General features: G+C 41.7%; 1 long non-coding RNA gene across 1 annotated transcript in view; it reads left to right on the top strand.

The window, feature by feature from the left end:
• Positions 1-16,149, top strand: part of LOC118516335 — a 101,065-nt gene that overhangs the window by 83,974 nt on the left and 942 nt on the right. The window lies entirely within an intron of this gene.

Below are 16,149 nucleotides of genomic sequence, written 5' to 3'. Positions count from 1 at the left end.
CTGAACGAACGACAAGCTCGTAAATTTCGTCCAAGCAATTCATTTCCGCCACCGGTACGACCGCGCGAACCGGAAGGACGACTTGTGCTCGAGGTGAGTTTCCCTTTTTTTTTCTTGCGCCAGAAACACACACACACACACAAACACTTCCCTTTTCCCGGCGTAGGTGCAACCGACTCCTCAACATTACAGCGCGGATTGTGTTCTGTGTGCCGATTTTCGAAACACTTGATTCTTGCTTTGCTGTTTCCGTTTGATGCTGCTACACAAAGCCCTTTTTTCTATATTTTCCTTGTAAGTCGTAAGTCTTGTTATATTTTCCTGGAATCGGTTCTGCTTCTTTTGGCCTTTTTCATTCGGTAACGCTCGGTGGGGATGACATTTCGGTGTCGTTGAGCGCGACGTACTAAGCAGTTGCGGTTATGGTTCCTTCGCGAGTTTGTGTGTGTGTGGTAGTTGCGGTGTTCGGTTACGAGTTTCGCGCCGAACGAACGCGCCGTCATAAATCTACTGCCCTTACTTTTCCTATATAATGACATTTACGCAAAATGGGTTAATTTTGGCCGCGGTCCTCGGTGGATATATTACGGTGGCAGACGGATTTTGGGGACGACGGTTTTGGGCTTATGAGTCGCTCATGTGTGTGTGTGTGTGTGTATTCGCAGGGAAGGTTTTATGGAAACGGTGTGATAGAATACGAAACCCCTCCCTATCTTATTGCTCTCCACGTGACTCTATGGTTGGGCTCATAGATTATACAGGGGACTGAAGCGACAGAATTTTGTCTGAGCTTGTGTATCGGATAACTGGAACGTCATGCTTGGAATATAAATTTTCAACCGCATACACATACCGGGTAAAGATCATCTTCGAGAGGATTCTTTTTTTTTTTTGTTGTAGGTTCTGATGGAGATATTTCTTCTCTTGCATACGAAAGAAGGTTTTTGCTATTTTTACAGCTCCCCACGTCACATCTTTAGCGCAAGATTAGCTCCAATGCATTTTCCGTTTGATGATTCTGACCTTTTTTATCTGAGCTGATTAGCTTGGGTTGAAAGTTATTCTATTACATCGGAAAGTTGTAGTCTCAGAGTTCAGCTATTTTTACAATAAGATTAACATTTTGCTTAACGAATCAGTTTGATATAGTTTACTATACAAGGGCTTTGATACGCTTGAAAGTTGGCGCCTTCTTCTAGGCATGCCGTTTGGGGCATCTGTGGCACCACAATTTAAGCACAAATAAATTGTGCTATCTTAATACCTGATCATTTCAACAAGTTCTAAAGTTTGTTAAAGTAATGCTATTCGTTCTAAAGAACTATTGCATCCTTCAACAAGTGCTACAACGATCATTCATCATGTATTTTCTAGTATATAGTTCACAAGATGCACGCTAAATCTAAATTTAATAATTACGAACAATATTATGGAAAAGTCTTTCGCAACATGTAACATAAATTTTAGGAAACGAAATGCTTTTCAGGTCAGGTCAAAATCAGGTCATTTTTAGTTTTGAGACAATCAATGGTTTTTTTTTATTTGAAACGCATTATAGTTAACAAGCTACAATAACTTGTTGTACTCTCAGAAAGATAGTCTGGCTTACTGACTTAAATAAGTTAAACTAGATTTGAAATCATCGATAATCCACTATGAGAGACATTGATAAATTGATTAAGCATATAGTCTTGAATTAATGTTGAATTGAATGTTTTTAGATTATAAAAAAATTACCAGGGATGGAGGATAATGGTTTATGGTTGATTAAAATTAGAATACAACACTGAAAATTTGTCTTAAATTGTAGTAAAATTTATAAGTTCGAATTTTTAATGACAACATTACATTTTAATGAAATTTTCTCGAGATCCTGAAATAAGTTTTTTCGCTATTGTTTATGCTATAATATAAGAATTGCTTTGCAATTCTTAATAATCTCTTAATCCATATCATCACATATTTTATAAATTTTTAACAGAATTATTTTTTGTTATAAGAAATTCCATCCAGACCGCCTCGCCGTACGCAAGACTGACTATTCAGCTGGGTAATTTCAAGTCCTAGAAACCTAGAGACCTTTCGAAATTTTAGTGACAAGGAAGATGAAAAGGTTACACAAATAGTTACGAATAGTCAATAATTGGATTAAACTTTTAAAGAGACACATTGTAATAGAAAATAGATTTGTAAAATAAAATAGCCTTATAAATTAATTTATCATAAGCTCTGTTAAAACATCCATGGTCATCATACTCAGTTAATTGTATTATTCTTTGCATTAGTTGTCTCAATTTTATTGCTCTTCAAATTTCGCACTCTTTTCTTCTAACAAAGACACAAAACTCAATTATGATAATTTTAAGCATAAAAATACTCGTCAAAATGCTTTCCATCAAGCCCTATTCCCAAAACGTCACACTTTTTTTTGCTGCTAGAAACACTTCGTTCCCGTTCCAGACCACGAAAAAGTAAACCCAACGCACTCTTGCTCTGTATCTTTTTCCCACAATTTCCATCTAATAGCGCCGGTCGCACCAGCGGCAAGTGGCTGGTGGTGGCTGGGCACTTTTATTTCGCCGATATCACCGTGACACTTTTCTCCCACGGCACGCAGTGAATAATGAACGTCCCTCGGCGCGCCAGAATCCCTTCGCACCACAGTGCAGAAACCATTTGTATGCTGCAGCCTTCCTTCCCCCTAACCGCATTACCCATTCGGGTTCGCACATTGCCCGAAGTCATTCGTTTTTATGAGACAGCACTTCCTCAGCCTGTCGGCTTCTTCTTCTTCCTCAACAAAAGCTCAACTAACCACGAAACTAGACGTGGTGCTATCTCCCCGATGGATACTTTTCTTTTGCTGAAACAAAACGAACAAACCTTTTCCACCCCAGCACTGACCCAGAAAGATCTGTCCTGCCAAAGACACACGCCAGTAGGGACAAGCGAACGGGCCACAGGAAAAGGATGAATTAGGAAGTGATTGAGTGCTTTCGAGTGGTGGACAAAAAGGACTCGCGTCCTTATTACCGGTCTGCGGCCCAGGGTTTGCAGGCCCCGGAAAAGCATTTTGTACATATTAACGAAGAGATTAATGACCCGTTTGATAGCTAGAAGAAAAATTCATTTTGGCCACGTTTTGCCATTGTGTCGTTACATTCGAAATTTCCTATTGTACCGGTGGCCATTCTTTTTGTTGTTGTTAGTGCTTCTGGTGCTTGATGTTTGAGGACGAGTTTTCCTACGAAGATCATTACTTATCCACAGTAAAGGCCAGGTTCACCATTAAATAGCGAAGTAAGTTTTAATGATACTATAATTGTTTTGTGTTAATAAGTCTTCTCTCTCACTCTCTCTCCCTCTTCTCTCCGAGTATTACGATACTTTATTCCAATTCTTTTATTTATATTCTATTTTATGTGTCTTCTTTTCTCGGTTTCAAGTTCGTCTCTGATAGAATAAAAGTTATCGTTTTCGAACCCATAAAAATACGTTCTGAGGGCGAACTATGAAATACTTCCAGTCTTTCCAGAGGCCGACCTGGTGGTTGATGCAACTGCGGCACCGGTCTTCACACGGTATGACCGGGGTTCAAATCCCTTTTGAGTCGTTCCCCCCATAGAGAGGACTGACTGTCCAACCATGCGGTATCAATAAGTCTAGGTAGCCAGAAATGGCAGGCATGACCTAAGAGATAGTTAGGCCAAGAATGAAGAAGAAGCAATCTTTAGCATATTATACGAAACAAACTAAGTTGATTTACTATCGATATGAACTACAACGTTAGCTCCTACAGTAATAATCACGATCATTCTTGCATTTTGGTCTTATTGTCGGGACTGATTAAGGTGGCATATAGACTATCAGGTGTTTTTTCCATGGTGTCTGAATGATTGAATTAAGTGATAACGTGCGAACAAAATGCCGCTAGCTCAGGTAGTGATTTTTCTTTCGAACAGGTACGAGCTTCGAGCTAGGTCGGAGTATCAAATGTAGAGTTTTCACTGATCGTGATCGGGAAGGGACTTGTGATATTTTTGCTGGTTTAGTCAAACTTGTGTTGCTCGCTTGGCGTTCAGTTATTTGTTGTATATTCATTGTAACGTTAATATTTAATTTTTCCGAGTTCATTCCATAATTCATTATTATTCATGCAAGATTCCTTACGATCAGTGGCGGATCAACCTAGAAGTTGAAGGAGTGGCCGCTCTGGGCCTCATCGGTTAGGAGGCCTCGTTGACTAGGGAAATCATGTTGTTTCCCTCTAGTATAACAAGAGGGGCCTCAACTGCCATTCGTCTCGCGGCCTTCAAATATTATGACCCAACACTGCTAATGATGCTTTTAAATTAGATAAATTAAATTCGATACAAAGCCTTAACCATAATTATTGCATGAAACGACTAACCAGAAATTCATTTGAACTCTTTCGTTAATTTAGTATGAAAATCATCTTCAAATTCCAGCAACACGAAAAAAAACGTTATTTTTTTATTAAAATTTTCTAACGATCTTTTCCAACATTAACCAAAAATGGAGCTCAAACTAAAACTCAAATGAATTCAATCCTTGAAAAATGAATTTTAAAACCACCCAAAAACATGATTGACTACAGCTCTTAGTGCAAAACAGACTTATTATCCCCATGTTTAATACTGCACAACAAAACCGACTCAGTGTACACGTGCAGCACCTGCTGCTGTGCGCAATTGATCAAAATTACAATCATATGAGAGCTTAATCCGCACCACCCCCCCCCCCCCCCACACCCCCTCCCTTCCATTGTCCACAGAGCGGATTAATTTTTAAACGAATAAAGCACCGGATTCCAATATTCCCACAATCATGTCGAAATAAATCCGGATTACGATGGGACCAACGCCATTGCACAGCAATAATCCTGTTTCTCGTCGTTTTTCGTTTTTTGTTTGAGCTGTTGTTTCCTTCTTTTTGCCCCACTGCCCCACTCAACTGCCTGACGCTCGGTGACATTTGACATTTAGTAGGCAGCGTAGGAATTTCGAACACCTCAAATACACACACAAACACACACTCCGAACAAGTGATACTGCCCATATCAATGTTGATTAATCGAAATTAATTTACTGTAACTACCGCCACCAAATTTCCACCGCCTCCGCTAAAGCCATCTCGGTGTGGTTTTATAGGTTTTAAGTGCCGCTTTGCTTTTTTTCCTCGTTCGCATCGTTTTCCGTGCAAAATGCAATTTAAATAAAACCCAAACACTCCAACCAGCGCACACACACACACACACACGTGAGAAAATCGAAAACCGAAACACTCCAAAATGCTGCGCTCGATGGCGATTTGAACGGCGAAACCACATTGGCGTTAATGTCGCACAATAAAGGTCACAACGAGTGAAACAAAAGCGACCAAGGGGGATGACAACTGGGGTGCGAAGCGAATTGCCGCCCCCCCAGAAAAGGGATTAAAAATGCATTCAGAAACGCTTACCGTGCGGCTACCACCATCACCGATCAGACATGCTGGTTCTTGTGGGTTGAGGTGGAGCGGAGAAGGGACGAGATTGGAGGGGGGATTTGGGCTTAAACAAACACAAGCCACATTCGTTTGGGAGGTTGTTTGTATACGCATTATCAATAAATGACCTCGGCTGCACCGGTTGGCACGTGTGCCATCTCCGGTTCGTTCAGAGACAGCGAGGATGAGCGAGAGGCAGATGAGTGCCTGAGGTCGAAAATGAAGTGTCACTGACCATCTCTCTCTCTCATCCCGATCACGACACCAGACAGTGATGGCGCATTTTTATGCACGGCATTAAATGGGCGAGTTAATTTAAATCGTTGCTGCATTCGGGGCGATATTTATGGTGCAGTTTTGCCGCTCTGATTGACCATAGCACTCCGTCCTCCGGTTTGCTGTTTGTTCCTCCGGTTTGCTGAGATCGTTGAATGGGTTTGAAACAGTTCCTGTCCGTTGCAGTCGTACCGCTAAATTGGCATCATTTAACCGATCGTTTCGCCGATGCCGTTCCATAATGTGTGCCTTATTGATGCTTGAGACGGTTCGTGATTAATGGCTCGGTGCGTTCGTTTCATAACGTCGCCCAAAGCAAACAATAGCAAACATTCGTTGAAACATTTTTTTATTATCAAAATAAAACGATCGTCAATCAAACCGTTACTCCGGGCACAGAGATTTATGTCGACGGTGTGTCTGTTTCTGTGTGGTGGCTCTGGTTGAAAGATTTACTTTTATAGCATCTGTTATGGCAGATTTATAGCAAATACTATTCCAGCTGTCTAAGCGACATCTATCGATTGTCGGGATAGTAAAAAGATAATCATTTAATATCGTCTGCCCTGATACTATCTTAGGAATTTTGCCCTGAATAGGAATAACTCGCCATATTTTTTTTTTGCTTGTCCAAATATCAACAAATCTACCTTTTGCTTAAACATGTCGGTAAGAAACTCGCTTACACTGTTTATCCTCTGATCTTGATATGGGAGAAAACCTGCTTTCCTCGTAAGCTGCAATGAATCAAGCAAAATCTGTTTGGTCTCCTCCTTCATCATCAATATCGCTTTGGGGGCATGTGTGTGTGTGTGTTTCTCTGTATGAAGACTTTGAAACTCAATCACATTTTTATCGTCGATCCCAGCTTAAGATGCAGATGTGCCCCCAAAACCCACCTATTACATACATACAGACCCGAGACCCGAGACGGAGTGAGTACAGGGAAGTAGGGGCAAATATACACAGTGCCACAGCTGGCAATATTTGCTGGATAAGTGTAGCTCGGGCCGTAGGAAGCGAGGACGATGCATTCACAGCCAATATAGCCAGAGCCTGGTAAAAACATCCCCTTACCTCTCCGGCTTAGCCATCCACCCGACGATGGATAATAATATCGCCCTTCGATCTGATTCGAAGGACGCAAGCCCAACCGGAGATTAAGATGGGTGTCTGGGTGTGGAGAACGGTACGAAACGTATAACTTGAAATTGGCATTGGCCTTTCGAGTGATATCGATTCGATTCCGTTGATGGAATGGAAAAAAACGTGCTTTTTTCCTAACCCCTTTATCTTTCTTTCTTTGCCGCCTGGTCCGAGGCCATGCATATGCCGGCAAAGCAATGCAAGCAAGTAATTTTTCGTCATCATCATCAGTTTTGCTAGTGATTTCGGTGAATCCATCCCATCCAACCTGCTGCTTCCCACCCCCACTGCGTATGAAAAAAGAGCCCATAACGGGTCGATGGGAATCGTGTCGTTAAAAGTGTTCCATTAAGAATCCACATCCAGTGACAAAGTGCTGGAATAAGGCGGTGTCTGTGTGGGGTGGAATAGTTTTTTTTTTCCCGTCGGTTGTTAGCATATGTGGATGAATATTGTTGTAAAACCGGAACATGTGCTGTGTTGAAGCTGTGAAGTCAATAAAGAATATTGGTGTTTTATACTCTCTATCATGGGTGAGATAGAAGAATGCTATTTTAACAAATCTGCTACATTCAGTGTGTTTTATGTGCCGAAGGTCATGGTGAATCATTGCTGTACACTCTGATTTTTATATTTACACCCGGTGTTTGACCGAGTTTGACAATCTTTTAAAAAGTAATATATTAAGCTGCCATTCGCTTGTTTTTTTTAGATTTTTTTTTTGAAGAGTCATATGAAACAGATAGATAGCCAACGATAGGGAGATAGATAGATAAAGCACTAATAGGGAGATCCTTGGTGCGGTCCAGTCGCCGAAGCAATAACGGCGCCTTTCTTCACACGACAGGACCGGGGTCAGAAATCCCATCCAGCCCGCCTTCCTGTACGCAGGGCTAGCTACCTTGTTACGGATAAATTCAAGTCACAGAAAGCCAGAAATGGCAGGTCAAGTCCTCTCGAGGTTGTATTGCCAAGGAAGAAGAAGAAAGAATAGGGAAAACATTATACAGTTTATTCAGTTTATTTTATTACTTTTTGCTCTAATTTTATAAAGTTTAAAAGTTTCTATTTATAGGAAGCTATAATAGAGCGTTACATGACATACCTAGCTTTAAAATGTTATCTGCAACGGCTTAGAAATTTTTTGAGCCACATCCACATAATGAAAGATCTTTGTTGGTAATTTACATAGAGAAGGAATTCAACTCAGGAACACAGAGGAACCGGGGAAGGGTAATAAGATTAGGATTACAAACACACATTGTGAATAAATTTTAATTTTACTTTTTTCCAACGAGAGAATAAACATTTAAAAGTGAATCTTCTGTGGGACAACTTCATTCCAAAGTATTTTGAAAAAATAGAGCTAAACATTGGCTATTTTATTTTATTGTAATATTTTAAGGATTTTATTTACGTTTTTAGCAAACTTTAAACCTTATGACATAAATTGCCTTCACATACGTACCGTTTGCGACCTCTGAATATGCTTTATGCGGATTTTGCTCTTTGTGAGAACAAAATGAATTAATTTTTATTTATTCCGTAACAACAGTGACGCTCCGTGAAAGCGACAAGTACAGGATAGTAGTACAAAGTAGACGTGGTCAACTACTAACACACTATAGCTCACTCGGCTTAGCAAGTTGCGCAATGCAATACAAAACCAAACCAAACAATGCACCAAAAATCGTACGGTGTAAACAGCGGTCAGCAACTAAACGTAAAGCTTTATCCACTCCGAACCATCGCAAACAAATATAACAAAACAGACATAATCATAACGACACATTTTATGCGAGCATAGCAATCAATCGCAACGCTCCAACGGGTCAGTAAGGAATGTTCCCTCTGAATATCTAGAGTCGCCTGGCCGACTCAACGCCGATGAGCGTCGAGTGGCCTTACCCAAAGGTAAGGCCTCGATGTCTCCAACAATCCAGTAACGAAGATTCTCATCTAGAATCTTTACAATTGCCTGGACAATCGATAAAGGGAAGAATTGATTCGCTCAGCAAGTTGCTGTTCATCGCTCTCGTCGAAATCCAAATGAACCACTTAAGTACAGCGCGACTCAAATCACATATGCGCAAAGCCCCGTCGTAAAAGACCGACCGATCTCGCGTATTACAGAGGATAAGAATCCAAGAGTTGTCGGTTTTGTTTTACTGTAAAAGAAATATTTCCGATAGATAAAATATTTTTCCTTTAAGGAAACACTCACGAACGCTCACGAGGAGTAACACAAAATGAGTGCAACAGAATGGTTCCCTACCGAAATTCTCTATCAAAGCAAGCCAAGTAATGTAGCCAGAACCGAACCCACGATAATTTTGAAAAGACACTACTCGGCACCACGGCTTAGTCACTAGTCCTGTCGTTGGCTAAGCAACCAAGAGACTCGTCCCAAGCGTTTAAGGTCCGCAGTGCTCGACATTTTCAATACAGTTCATTTTAAACCAGATTAAAATGAGAAACAAAAGCTGTAGTTTCTTCCCTTTATTATAACTATCCTTTTATGGGAACAATACGGTCAGGCATTTCTTTATGAAAAAAAATCGACCTGGGCCCGTATTTGTCCATAGGTAGTTTCATATGGTGTTAAAATTTAAACAATTTACAATTGGAGAGCAAATCCATTTCGAAGATTATTTAGAATACAAAACAAGTATAAAAAAAGGAAATTTGAAACTAAATCAAAAAAATGACTTTAATTAATTTTTATCAACATTCATATTCACCATTCCAATAGCAGCTGCATTTCAACACAAACCTCTCCAAACTTATCACCTCCGCTCCGGCTAAAGTTTTGTGCAAAATGAAAAATATTGTTCGCAAACACCCTTTATTCCACTCCACCAGCAGCCCGGAGTTCATCTCTCATACGAGCATAGCTATCAACCCTTGGAACAAAACTTTTCCCACCGGTCTCTAGAGCCAATACCGGGTTTTCCCCTTTTTGCACAACGACTCACATTCTATATGAGGTAGAAGAACAAAAAACGAGAGACACTCTATTCCATTGCCGAGGAAGCAAAAACTACAACTTATTGAAATTCGAAGTGAACGTGTGAAAAAGCGTACGAAAAGCTTCATAACGTGTTCCCAGCAGAGCACCCAGTGCCAATGATAAACTGCATCGCCCCGGTTTTTTTTTGTCTGTGTACGTGGAATAGATTTTTGCCCAGTTTCAAGTTGTTTGATTTAATTCAAGCACAAGAAGCCAGCAACGCTTTAAACAAAAGGCTGGTGCTGAAAATGGGTTTTCGTTTCTTTTTCTTCGCTGTTCGCATCGACTGCCGAAAACAGCACCGTCAGCAGCAGCAGGTCGGATTCGGTCGAAGATAATCAAACATCTCTCATCATTTGCATTTTGCTGCTGCACGAACCGTTGGGGGACAATACACAGCACCGAAAATGCGATCTACTTAACCATGTCCTACGTCAACTTGTGTCGTCTTTCACCACCAAACCGACAGCTTGCTTGGGGTGGATTTTCCTATGGCGAAAGCAGGCCACTGGCACAACATCATCCTCGTCATCATCATCATCATCATCATCGTGATATCATTCCCCAATTGCGCTGCGTTTTATTTGTCCCGTTGGGGTTCCTTAGCCCAGCTTGCTAAGTGACACGTACACGTGCAGCACAAGACACAGCCGTCCGAAAACCGTCATCTGTATGTGTGGAGAAAGTTCCTTCGCAAAAACTACACAACCCAGCCCGGCCCTTGTGATGCTGGTCAGTTTTACGTACATTGTTTGCATTAATGGTTGCCAGTGCTGGTGAGAGTTTCAAAAATTCCACCAGACAACCACTCTTCGCTAGGCGAGATGTTTCTGTCCTAAATTTGAGACTACGAAGTCCACCACATCCTCCTGAAGAGGGCAAAAACCAAGGAAAAATAGAATAACTGCAAGCATAAAAATGGGGGAAAGAAGCGGCGCGACGAACGGTTTACCAAACAACCACACGACCACACCATCTCGCCAGACACAGCAACATCATCTGACATCAGGAACACACGGAGAGCTCGAGAACCGAGCGACGCGCTGACAGGCCGATGATATTCCATTCGGTCTGCTTGCGTTAACATATTTAAATTGAAAATGCTCTGTCAACTGAACCAAACGATGATGGTGGCATCAGCTTTTGGTGTGCCGGAATTCGGTCCAGTTTATTTTTAATACCACACACACACACTCACACATGAAAAGACGAATCCTGAGGCGATTTGGAGGGCAGCCATTCCACTCAACCGACTCTTCCACCGTGGAATGTATCGAGTGTGGCTTTTCTGCTTTCCTTTTCTCTCTCTCTTTCTCTTTCTCTTGGAAAGTTTCCTTCCCGCTTATATTTCACTTTTAAGCTTTGTGACGGTAGAAAATTGGGTTCGTCGGTGAGCCTAAGGGACCAGGATCAGGAGTGTTCCGAGTGGGACTCGGAGCAGAAAAAAGAGCATAATTTCAAAACGATGGCTTTTGATATTGGAACCTACACCCGGAACGGACGGACGAACGCTGGAAACCCGGCCAACCTGACAACGAAGACGACACGTCGCTTGTTGTAATGGGATGACAGTTGTAAACATGAAAAATGGCATCAAAATCCGTTGTCAGCTCCCCGGAACCCGGACTCGCACCGGGTTTTCGTGGTTTGAGCTATATGTGATCAAACCACCCCGTCGTCCCGCTGTTGCTTGCTTTGTTTGTTACGGTGGGGATGACAAGATACGGTGGCATGTAATACCAGTTCCGGGTAGAACGGGACAAAAACCAAATCACATGTTAGCTGCCACGTGCTGCTGCTATTCTTGTTTTGGGTTTCTTTTATTCTGTGATTTAAATTGCTACAAATCTAACGGAGTCAAACTCTTTTTCGGACAGCATTATGTATCTTAAAAGTCGAACTTACATAAATTGTTTATCGGTTAATAGCGATGTTATCAACTTGGTGATTTTGAAGCAATATGGTCGGGTATTTCTTTGTAAATAGAAAAATAGGTTTAATAACTAATAATCCATAAATGCGGGAAGCATTAGACAGTTTTTTAATGTTTTTTTTATTAAATTTTAATTAAAAATTGAAGAACTTAACCTCTAATACGAAACAAAATTATCCTCAAGGATGTATTATGGACACGATGTTCGTATCTCTCAACCAACTTATTGATGGAGAAACGCCCAAAAGTGGGCGCCGATCTTCACAAGTCAGGACCGAGGATCATATCCCATCCCGACTCTTTATACGCAAGACTGACTAACCAGACCTCTCGAGGTTGTAGAGCTGCATAAAAAGAAGGATTATGAACTATGAGGTTATTATGCACGGTGTTCAAAAGTTGGGGCGGTCCGGTGGCCGAGGAGACAGTGGCACCGATCTTCACACGGCAGGGCCGGGGTTCAAATCCCATCCGGACCGCCTCCCCGAACGTAAGGCTAACTACTTTACTACGCGTAAAATTAAGTTACAGAAAGCCAGAAATGACAGGCCGAGACTTCTCGAGGCTGTAGGGCTTAAGAAGGAGACGAAGGTCAAAAAGTAACTCCAAGCTCACACATCATTCAGATCATTCCAATTCACATCATTCAGAAGAATTGATAATCGCTAGGTTGATCATAAGGTCCGTGGTCAGCCATTAAGTCCGTAGTTAGGACCTAGTACGGACCTAGTAAGTCCGTAGTTAGGACCTGGTTATTCCAACGAGTAATTCACTTGTTTCCTTAACTGCTACATCTCTGATGATTTCTGATTGACTTAAAATCGAGCATCATCTAGCTCCCCATTTCTTTTTAAAACTGTATACAATAGTTTAAGTACCACACCTGGTTAGGCTTTGTTCATTTAAACTCAAAATCGATTTTCAATTTCGAGGCCGTGACGATAGCACTGACGTTCTTCAAACGACAAGAGTAGAGATAGAGTACTATTTGAACCGTCCACCTACAGTGAGAACTGACTATCAAACTTCGTGGAATCGGTAATTCTAGTATGTCATCCATGGCCGGCATTAAGTTAGCAAGTCGTAAATCTAGGAAGAAAAGGCATCTGAGAAGACAAAAGGTTGAGAAAAAGGTTTCTCGCTTCAACGTTGGCTGTTGAATTCTTAAGATCGTAGATCCAAAATTAAAATCCCAGGTGCATTACCAAACATAATCATAGATTCGCCTAAAACCACAGGGGAGACACCGAAGAATTCATCATTCCATCAACAATATCCCGATGTTCCTCTCCAGGTTGTTATTCCATAAAAGCTCTTGAACGGCTCCCTCTCGGCTCCTACTCGGCTCCCTCCATCAACATAACACATGCGTCTTGGCCATATAATCTGTCGCAGTAAACCCTGGTTTGATGATAAAAACATAACTTCTACAACTATTCTTATCGTACGGTTGCCTCAACCCACCAAAAAACATGTTTCCCAGCCCCCCATTCCTAGCCGTCTTTTCGCGGCAATCAACGCCACTCCGAGAACAACGAGCACCAGCAACTTCAACAACCGAAACAAAACTGCGTGAATTAATTTCTCACCTAAAGCAGCGGTCTGGCCACGCACCGTTCCAGCCATCCACACCATCATCCCGCTCCATTCCACGCCTGGTAGAATGTTTTAATTGACTCAAGCTAATGCTGAGCCCGTGGACGACACGCAACAAAACGCATGTTTTGCTCCAAGGGGGCGGCGATAAATGTTTCACGTTCCTTGGCGCCGATTTTATTGTGTTTCGTGCTCGGTTTTTTTTTTCTCTCCTGCTTAGCTCCCTACCATTCTACGATTCCATTGCCGAAAGCATGCAAAGAGGCGGTTTTGGTTTGGTTTTATGTGCGTCCTAGCTCACACCGTTGTCGTGGCGATAGCACTGCAACTGATACTTCTGGCACGCGAATAGAACACAAACAAGGGAAGAAAGAGGAGCTTTACGCAGAAATCGGGTACAATAGCCCGAGGAATGCCGTCGTTGTTGCTTTGTACGTGACAATGTGAAAGTGGAAACTGCTGGCAACCATTTTATGCGTTACGACCGAGCGAAGAATGGTTTATCGTTTGATTAGAAAAAGGAATGGTACGTTGATGAGCCATGAAATCGTGTGCCCTAATCCAGACCAACTGGACTGGCTGGATGGATTGAAGGTCACGAACAGGTGACACTGAGCAACTGCGACGAATTATATTGCGATTCAAAGCGCTTTAGGGATCGATTTTGTCACAATTGATTTTTTGATGGATTTTACGGCTTCTTTAAGTCCATCTTCAACTTTGAAATCTTGTTTGTGTTTAGTTTCCAATATTTTTAATTCAATTTCGAATTCAATTCCGAATCCAAAACTCCATAATTATTCAAACACACTCATCATGAACTAATGCTCCAACAAAGCTTTCCTCCTGTGCTACAAACAGCTAATATTGATTTTATCACCATACACAGCGAGTAATTTGTTTGTCTATGTGTTTGAACGCACTCGGGATACAATCCGCCAGCCGGACCAGAGTCCAGTCCAGTGCAAATAGGAGCTCCAACATTTGTTCAAAATTATATCACCAACGATGAAACATGAGCACTGATGGTGTTTGTTTGACAATACGCCGTACAAGAATTGCCCATGGCGCTCCTCTAGCCTCCTCAGCGGTGGACATTTGATGCAATAATTTCTTTACAAACAATGTCCGGCTTCTTCTAGCGAAACACTTCCTTTCATCCGTCAGCCGTCACTCTCGGCTGATCTCTTTGTCATCTGCCTTCTTCCACAATGCCGAATGGGGGAAAAAACTTCCAAACCCCGACACAAGGAAATGAGAATTCTCGTCCCGACATTTATACCCCAGTTTCCGGTCCGTTTCCGGCAGCATGCGTGGCAGATGACATGAATGTTAGCGCACATGGCGTACGACGACGACGACGACTTCCAATTCTCTCGAGACCGTCCTATGCGTTTAACGTTTCGACTTTAGCCGGCCCGTGATAATTGTGTAGGAAAAAGCTGCATTGGCTTTTGTGAAATTGGCCGACCGGCGCGCAGGCGGCTGCTTTTCATTTGTCATTAGACCGTTGCCAACCCAACACCATTATGACTAGCCCGTCCCCTCGTACTCACGTGTGTGTGTGTAGCGTTCCGGCGCTACTATTTGAAACAAGCAAACAACAGTGAAAGCCCATGCACGGACGCACCACGTTTCGGACATGGTGACATGAGCAAACAGAGAGCATAACCAGAAATGCTGCCCGATCGATTTGCCGCTGGCTTAATGCCGGGCTTAAATGAAATCGATACAAAGCTTATTGATTTAGTGGTGTTGTTTGAGGGAAAAAGGGGAAGCTTTCGTTTACTCATGCGCTAGCTACACACAAAGAAACAATTATAGTCGATCTTTTCTTACTACTTTTACGCACAATAAAGAACGGAGATGAAGGAACGGAGTGCAAAAAAAGAGACATAAATACATTAATTATGGAAAGTAATAGAAAATAGAAACCTAATGCTCGTGACTCCAGAGCATCAGCGAACAATCTGATACTCTTGGAATCTCACCATTGACATTATAGTCAACGTGGTAATATGCAACTGATGGGGAGAATTCCTGGAAAACGAGCCAGCAATTGACTCTCGATAAGCGCATCAATGCTACGGCTCTTAAAGGTGCATAAGCACTGTAATAACGTAGTACTTTGCGGTTGCATAAATAAAGAGATATAAATCACTTTAGATAATCTATTCCACGGAAAACCGTCAATGTACTGTACGTTTACATTAACTGCCTGGAGGTAGGCAGCAATTGTTGAAATTGTCAGCTTCCTTGGGTTATGAGAAAATTTATTTCACTGGAAAAGACTACTGGTAAATCACGGCAATGATAAACATAGAAAGAACGAGTTAATAGCTGATAGAAGCCATTCAATTGTCTTATCTATAGCCTCATTTATGTGATTTAAAATGCCGGTTGGAATATGTTGTGTATATTGAAACCTTATATCTTTTTTGCGTATTGAAACACTCATTATACCACCCGATAAACCCTATGAGAGCCAAATTGCTTATCTGATAAATACGCCAGCAAAGTACATGGAGACGCCCAGTACTTGATTGAAGTGAGCAATAAAATGATCACACACAATTAGGACAACACACGATTAGTACCCAAAATGCTCACGAAGCTATTATTTTCAGCAAAATTCCAAAAAAGGTACAAATGTAACAACTCTACTTTAAGCCAAGAGATC

This window comes from Anopheles stephensi, unplaced genomic scaffold (genome assembly GCF_013141755.1).
Source record: "Anopheles stephensi strain Indian unplaced genomic scaffold, UCI_ANSTEP_V1.0 ucontig280, whole genome shotgun sequence".
NCBI classification, from domain to species: Eukaryota; Metazoa; Arthropoda; class Insecta; order Diptera; family Culicidae; genus Anopheles; species Anopheles stephensi.
The sequence above is the reverse complement of the archived record's forward strand: the minus strand, read 5'-3'. Positions and strand labels throughout refer to the sequence as shown.